The following is a 9,706-nucleotide window of genomic DNA, read 5'->3' as shown; positions in this document are numbered from 1 at the left end:
CTTACTTGGTGGAGGACCTTATATCACTTCACGATTCTTCTTGAACTTATTTTTATCCTTTCTATATGGGCAATTTACATGTAGAAATCTTCTATGACAGTTAAACCATGACATCTTATTACCATTCTTTAGTCTGAATGCTTGTGTATGTTTCCCACAATGAGGACATGCTAGCTTACCTGCTATAGACCATTTGGACAACATTGCATATGCTGGAAAATCGCTTATTGTCCACATCAAAGCTGCTCTTAGATGGAAATTTTGTTTTAAAGATATATCATATGTTACTACGACTTCTTCCCATAATTGCTCCAACTCTACAACAACTGGTTACAAAAATACATCTATTTTATGCTTAGGGTTTGATGGTCCTGGCACAAGGGCGATCAAAAACATGTAAGGCTCTTTCATGTACATAGAAGGTGGAAAGTTATAAGATGTTATAATAATAGGCCAAGATGAATATTGTTTTCCAAATGCTCCATGTGGTGCAAACCCATCTGTACTTAGGCCTAATCTTACATTACGTACTTCTGCTGCAAATGAATGATGACTTTTGTCAAAGTGCTTCCAAGCTTCTGAATCGGATGGATGACACATTACTCCATCATGATGTCCATGATTCTCAGAGTGCCATTGCATGGAAGCAGTTGTGGCTTGTGAAGAATACAGTCTCTTCAACCTTGGAGTCAAAGGAAAGTAATGCATTTTCTTGAAGGATACGCGAGAACATCTGGCCAAATATTTTGACCGTTTGTACCTATTTGCATTGCAAAATTTGCACCGATAAAGATCTTTGTCTTGCCTCGAATATATCATACATCTAGACCTGCAACAGTCAATCATCTCCATAGGCAAACCTAGTGCTTGTATTAACTTTTTGCTGTCGTATAAACTACTTACCATATTATTCTCCTCTGGTAAAACATCATTTATCAAATGGCAGATAGCGTCATAACTTTGCTCAGGCATGAAATACTCTGATTTTATATTCAATAGTCTAGCTATAGTAGATAGTTGTGTCACTTTTTTACATCCAAGCCACAATTCTTTATCGGCTGCATCTAGCATATCAAAGAATTTTTTATCTAGTGCATTTGGCTCCTTTTCGGGATCACTATTATTTAAATCAGGAGCCAATGCATCTATGACCATTTCTCTATAAGAACATGCACCTTCACTAAAATTTGTGTTTGAATCATCCACCCCTAAAAACGTATTATCATAATCAATTGATGTTTTGCCATGTTTATCCCAACACCAATATTCGTCAACAAAACCAAACTTGTACAAATGATGCTTAACAGTATCAACTTATATATATATATATATATATATATATATATATATATATATATATATATATATATATATATATATATATATATATATATATGGTATGTTATGACATTTTATGCATGGGCATTTGATTTTATCTTCGTCCATGAACCTATGTTGACTGGTAGCAAAATCTATAATTTTTTTCACTCCTTATACGAAAACAAGTGATATACAACTACTACTATCTTTTCTTTCATACAACCATTTTCTACTTGAATTGTTACCATACACATATTGCAAAGGTACCTTAACAACGACCCGTTTCACAAAGCTAATGACCAAATGCTGAACAAATCTTCAAAGTTTTCTAATTTGAATGGTTGAATAACTTTTATAATTGGATAAAGGCTTAGAATATTAATAGAATGGTTTAATTGAGATCGACACTTGCATGTATCGATTAGGGAATCTTCAACAACCCTTGATTTCAATGTGTTGGACGGATACTAGGTCATATTATTAGGTCGATATTATTCAATACCAGGATAAAACCCATGTAGTATATGGGTAATTAGGAATTTAAATAACATTCATAATAAATATAGATATAGATCTACTTAAAATATAAATTTTGTATATACAATATTTTCCTAATAACGACTTGATTAAACACTTTTTTTTATTTCCATAACAAAACTGACGCCTTCACTTTAGAGGTTGCAAATAGACCAAAGTGCCCAACCGTAGTTACTATTTTTTCGATCAAGTGCGACGACAAAGCAGTAATTCTTGTTCCTTGTTGTCTTGTTTGCATTCTTTCTGATGAACAACTCGCTGCCATTATGTTGAACTGCGTCGAGTGTAATTCAAATTATATAACAACAACGATTTTAGGGTTTATTGATCAACGTGCCGAAATTTTGATTGTTGGGAATGAAATGACGGGATAAGTCTGACTACAAATTATGGCACCTAAGTGTTTAGACTATGAATTGACGTAATTTCCTTTTAACGTACAAAGGTTACTACGTAAATGGTTAGGGTATTTTTGTCAATACCTACAAGCATTTTTGTAAATAAATTGACATTTTAAATTTAAAAAGATGAAGTTAAATAAAATTATTGATTAAATTTAGAGAGACGAATTTAAATAAAATTATTGACATAAGTAGGATTCGAACCTGCGACTTCGGGTAGGAAGTAAGGCGCGTTTGCGAGCTAAACTAAATTAACTTTCGTTTCTTCTAATTAAAAACCCATAATATTATGTTCATTAATATTGCAGCCCATATGTCATCCATGGACACCATAACCCACTACCATGTTGACCAATGACCCATATGTCATCCATAGACACCATAAGCCACTACCATGTTGACTAATGGCGCATATGTCATCCATATACACCATAAGCCACTACCATGTTGACCAATGATCCAAATGTCATCCATGGACACCATAAGCCACTACCATGTTGACCAATGACCCATATGTCATCCATGGACACCATAAGCCACTACCATGTTGACCAATGGTCCATATGTCATCCATATACACCATAAGCCACTACCATGTTGACCAATGACCCATATGTCATCCATAGACACCATAGGCCACTACCATGTTGACCAATGACTCATATGTCATACATGGACACCATAAGCCACTACCATGGTGAACAATGGCCCATATGTCATCCATATACACCATAAGCCACTACCATGTTGACTAATGACCCATATGTCATCCATGGACACCATAAGCCACTACCATGTTGACCAATGACCCATATGTCATCCATATACACCATAAGCCACTACCATGTTGACCAATGGCCCATATGTCATCCATATACACCATAAGCCACTACCATGTTGACCAATGACCCATATGTAATCAATAGACACCATAAGCCACTTCCATGTTGACCAATTGCCCATATGTCATCCATGGACACCATAAGCCACTACCAAGTTGACCAATGGCCCATATGACATCCATATACACCATAAGCCACTACCATGTTGACCAATGACCTGATATGTCATCCATGGACACCATAAGTCGCTACCATGTTGACTAATGGCCCATATGTCATCCATATACACCATAAGCAACTACCATGTTAACCAATGACCCATATGTCATCCATGGGTAATACCATGACATCATAAACAACTACCATATATATTGACATGAATCATACGTCTTTTGTATATAAATTTTGCTTTAAACATAAAAGCATAAAGATTAATAATTTATTAATGTTTAATCCTCGTTTATAATTTTAAATTAAAATTATACTATGAACACCTCGTTAGTGTATGTTCTTTCTTGACGTTAGCTAGATGTATATACCCTATCTTTCAATCTGGAACTACTTTAATAAATTTGAATTACTAAATATTTAGCGGTAATTAGCACAATTCGAATTTTTGATTAGAAGAGGTTCAAAATATTCCGCAATTCCTTTCCCTCCAACCTACACACGTTTAAGTTGCATATTAGGGTAAGTTTACTGTTTAGAAATGGGCTTTACATTTTCTGTAATCATCATCTCCGGCAGCTAATTGATCAAAATCTTTGTTCATTATACGTTTGTGCACTGACTTTGGCGATATAGGTTGTCACTCATCTAAAATTAATTTTTATTTAATTTACTGTTATCGTGATGATCGTTTATTGTTCTCTGATCATCTTCATGTATATTATCATCTTAAATTACAAGTAAATTGGTTTTGATTGTATTCAATACTTTGCATGCGTATTAATGCCTTCATATATAATTTATTTTTATTGTTTGTTTCTTTTTTCTCATCAGTAGTTTATCATCTTTAATACATTGCTATTGACTAGAATTTTTTGTTAATTTTTAAGCAAGAAAGATGTCAAGCTCGAAAGCAAAAAGAGCATCCGGTGTGAAACCAACTAAATTCATTGCACCACAGGTTATGAAACACAATAGGATATCATCTGCAAAATTCGTAAACAAACAATTACAAGATGAAGAAATCAACTTCCCAATACCAACAACCACATCCAAAGCACCTATAACATCTACCAACAAAACAGCTAAAGCTATATCATTAACATCAAACATGACTACCACTTCCTCGGCATCACTTACAACATCCACATCGTCTTTAGAAAATACTTCTAAAACTTTAGAAACTGGAACAATACAATCCTGAACACTTACATCAATAACCAAAACTTCAACACCTACATCATCTAAACCATCATCAACACCAACACCCACTACCACATCATCAACACCTATATCTACTACAACAACCTCAAAACCTGCATCTACACTACCATCCTCCATAACTACAGTAACAACCACATGCTCCTTAAGTAAAGGAACTACCACAACCTCAACATCTACATCTATCCCAACACCTACCCCATAATATACCCCGTCAACAACACCTATCCCAGAATCTATGCCATCACCAACATAACCAACCATGAATGGATGTGTAGTGGAAAGTTTAGAAGGTGGAAACAATTCCTCTAAAGATTGTGGACCAGATGGATGTTTAACAGTTCATGTTTGGAAAAAAACGTGAGTTACCAATCAAATCTTAATCACAACTTTTTCTATGTATAACCTTTTGGTATAAAAGTGCATATCAATTCATAACTTAACACATCATATGATTAATTACTTGCAGGCTAATGCCACCAGGCCCTTGTGCACACTTTATTAGTCGGTTATTTTTTCAAAGAGTAGATCCAAAAGGGTATGCTTGGGGGAAAGTAAGCAAAGAAATGCGCGAATTATATTAGGAGGAGTTTCAGGTAATTAACTGTATGTCATAAATTGTTGTTTGTTAAACATTTACACTTAAACTTATGTTTATATTGTTAATGTGTAGAAAAAATGTTATTGGGATGAAACAATAGACTCGCTGATGAGGCAAGCTTGGGCAAGGAAAGCGGCACAAAGTTATGGTCAATATCTCTTCAATATGCGGAGCCCAAAAAGAAACAAAAATGGCTTTAAACCTGCTCATATTCCCCAGGAAGTCTAGAACTACTGGCAATTAAAATGGAATACAAAATAATACTAGCTTCAATTAGAGCAGAACAAGAAAAATAGGCGTAACGGTGTGGCAGATGGAGTAGCAAAACCTACACATAACGTTGGATCCGCAAGTCATTTGAAGATAGCTTCTTATTTGTTAATTTTTTTAATGGTACATCGTACCAACGTTTATATATGTTTATCTTTACATTTGAAATTTTATATGGTATTTATGCAGAAGAGGAAATTAGGACACGATCCACCCCATAGTGAATTGTTCATGTATACACACATGAAGAATCACGATGGAGTCACTTTCATAAATGAAAAAGATAGACAAATCCATGTAATATTCATTTCAGTGTTAAACTTTTATATTGTAGCTACTCCATAATATCATTCATAAATTTGATATCTTTTAACTTATAATATTTTTATTTTGTAAGCAGGCTATACAGAAAAATGGAAAGAGTTGGAAGCTGAAGGTGTTGAATTTGAGGAGGACAAGCTATTTTATGCTATTGTTGGTGGTCATGATAAAAAAGAAGACTTTATGGATTAGGATCTTTTGCAAAGGCGGTTCCCAATAGAAACGGTAAAATGGATGTATCTTACATTCCGGAAAAAAAAATGATGAAATAGAAGAAATGATGGAGCTTGTTGCTAAACAAAAACAGCAAAACGAAGAGCTTAAAGAACCGATGAACGTCTAGCAAGAGGAAAACAAAGCAAGGGTCAGGCATCTTGAAAAACAACTTCAAACGACATTGGATCTTATTAATGTCTTTACAAAACAACAATAGTAGTAGGTTGATATATGTTTATTGCAGATTATGTATTTTAGAGTAACAACTTTCTTTTTTCCATGTAATAAATAATTATTGTATTATTTATGATATAATGGTTTTGATTTTTTTTGGTTTTTTTTATTTTTCATATATTACTACAAAATAAATTGGATATAATTTATAAATCAATTATCCACTAGTCCATATGCAATCTGGTATATAATATACACCACTAAAATTGCTAGGGATTCATGACCATGAAATTTGCTAGGAAGTCATCAAACAAAATTTGCTAGGGATTCATGACCACGGAATTTGCTAGGGATTAAGCGTGACAGAATTTGCTACGGAATCACCACCACGGAATTTACTAGGGAATGACACCATGGAATTTACTCGGGAATGACCACCATGGAATTTGCTAGGGAATCACCACCACGTAATTTGCTAGGGAATCACCACCATGGAATTTACTAGGGAATCACCACTAAAGAATTTGCTAGGGAATCACCAACACGAAATTTGTGATGGAATAACTACCACAGATTGTGCGATGGAATCCTACTACGGAATACACGACGAAATACCACCTGTCACGGATTTCATTCTGTTGTCACATTTGTGACAAAATTATCTTTTCCGTTGCAAACCCTCAATACGACGTTTTTAGGGACGAAAATAGGTCGTTGCAAATTCCGTTGTTATTCGTCTTTTGCAACGGAATTTTAGCTTTTCGCAACGGATTCCTTCCGTAGCAAAAACACGGTTTTCTTTTAGTGTATGTTTAACATCATGTACCAAAAAATATCCAAGAGAGCTTATGAAGTCATTTCACTTTAGACTAATATCTTTAACCAATAAGGGTTGAAGTTAAGTTCACTTGCTTAAGGATATATTTATTATGAGTGAAAAAAGAAAAAAAAAAGTGAACAAAGTTGTGAAAAAAGAAAAAAAAAGAGAAAAAGAAAAAGAAAGTTGCAAAGTTTTACAATGATATGAAAATCAATAAATATGAAGAAAATATTCAAAATTTCAAGTTTTGAAGACTCAAGTTGAAGAATAAGGCAAAATTCTCAAGCTATTTTTATTGTAATTCTTCTTTCTAAGTTATTTTACCATATGTATGCTTGGAAGCTTAACCAAAAATACCTTGAAGTTAAGAAAGATTTTTGGGGATGGATTCCGAGGATGCATAAAATCAATTTTGTTAAAATAAGTGGAAAACATTGATGAGGATCGTAAGTATTTAGGGCTAGGAGACAATTAGGATCAAGACATAAATACATGCATTGAGGTAAGGCGTAATTAATGGGTTTAATTCGGATTGTCTTGTGTGATATTGGTGGGAAAGATTCTATGTGAAGTGTTAAATATAAATTTTTTCTTGAGGGTAAGCAAAAGACAAATGTAGGGCATTTTGACAGTGTCATATTTATACACATGCATTATTTTAATATATTTTAAGCTATAATTTGGTTGACTGCAAAGATATTTGGTACTTATAATCTTTAAATTATATTTTGCTGCCAAAAATGGACATTCTCGAAGAAAAGGATTGATACCGACAAAAGATGGATACTTGGAGGAAGAGGAGCTGAAAAAGACACAAAAAGGATGTTGCTAGAAATCTTGGCCCCTCACCATTATTTTGGCCATATCTTATGACTCGTAAATCCAATTGACGAGAATCAAAATGTTTCGGAAACTAGACAGAATTTTGGACGACTTTTGTGTTCGTGCCAAAATGTGAATTCCAGTTCCCATGTCATGGCAAAGGAATTACCACGACGTGGCAAAGGAATTACCATGACGTGGTGGGTCAAAAAACCCGTGTCGGTCTATACGTTCGTGTACGATAAGAAATACCACCACCACGGCATGGTAATCTAAAGGCCACGACATGAACAACTGTCCTGCCATACTAGCTTCCGGTTACTTGCTGCATACGGGATTTAAAAGATTCCTACGACATGACGCCTATTTCCCACGCTGTGGCAACCAGAATTTGGTAAGTATATGTATTCCATACATTAGGTCATTTTCAGTGGTGAGAGGCCTAAGGGTTGCAATAAGTGATGAAGGCAACACCTTCCAAGAACCCTTGGAAAGCTGATTTCAATCAGAGAACAAGGGATAAAGAGATTGGAGCAAGGATTCACACATATCCATTCGATTTGCTTATTATAATCATGTTTAGTGAAGTTTCCCTTTTCTTTATGTGTTTTTTCAGTTGTGATTTTGGGCTAATAACCCTTGCTTTCATTTAGATTAGATGGACACCTAAATATTATGTGTTGATTTCATAACTGATGGATATATGAAGTTAGTTTTTTCTTTAAATATTGTTTGATAAATCTAAACCTAGCTTGTTAAAGTTTCTATCTTTATTGTCATGTCTCAAGTTTTGTATAGTTAAACTGCAGTTAATTGCATGAACATAGTTTACCTAGTTATTTATGACCACTAAATTACTAGAGCTAGAGATTAACAAAAATCTGGTCTCACATAAAAGGGGAAAACATATTGAGTTTGACTATCATTTTATCAGGGAGCTAGTTGCAAGTGGCAAGCTTCAAGCGGTGGACATATTTTCCAAAAGTCTTCCTCGACATCAACTTAAACTCTTTCGGAATATGTTTCGACTTGGTCTGCCCCCGTCTTGCTTGCGGGGGGATATTAGTCATAATTAATAGCTTGTAAATTGAAAATTTGTGAGGGTGCTTATTGGAAATTTATTATATATATATATATATATATATATATATATATATATATATATATATATATATATATATTCATCTCCTCCCATTCTTGGATATGAGATCATTTCTTTATCAACATCAAGCATGACAAATGTAGAATTGAGCATCAAATATTCAAGTCTTCAATGGTCTTCTAATCTGGGTTCTAGAATGTGAGACATTATAATTCGAAGCATCAAAAAGTAATTCGTGAGTCCTCGAGTATCAAAAACACCAAGGATAATGACCCAAGTTTGAGCCAACAGAAACATCCCAAAAATCTTCATCATGTCCAAACCTTTCATTGAAACGGAAAACCAGAACCACTTCATAATTTCCAATTCAAATCACTTCATAAACAATTTTTCTTCAAGGTCACATCAGTCTTCAATCAAGAATGATCATTCGCCACAAATGAATATCCAAAAACTTGCTATTTCGAATACACATTTCATAATCTTTCTCCCTTTTTATTATCGAAACATGATTATAAAACTCCAAATTAAATGTCACGGTATAACTAATATACAACAATGGTTTTAACAATTAAATGTCGCCAAAAGCAACCTAGGTCACATTCATTTGTTTATGAGTTTTCTTTATGTGTCTAAATGATATCATATGTCATAGTATAATGTAAATAAATGTCACTAATGGTTAACTAATAGCCACATGACTTAGAAAAATGTGTTGCTATACGTACTATTCATCGATGGTTTTAACAATATATATGACGAAAAGCAACCAATGGTCACATTCATTTCTTTATGCGTCTTCTTTATGTGGCTAAATGATATCATATGTCACATTATAACATAAATAAATGTCACTAAAGGGTAACTAGTAGCCACATGAGTTAGGAAAAG

Source organism: Lactuca sativa, chromosome 5 (assembly GCF_002870075.4).
Source record: "Lactuca sativa cultivar Salinas chromosome 5, Lsat_Salinas_v11, whole genome shotgun sequence".
In the NCBI taxonomy this organism is placed as follows: Eukaryota; Viridiplantae; Streptophyta; class Magnoliopsida; order Asterales; family Asteraceae; genus Lactuca; species Lactuca sativa.
The sequence above is the reverse complement of the archived record's forward strand: the minus strand, read 5'-3'. Positions refer to the sequence as shown.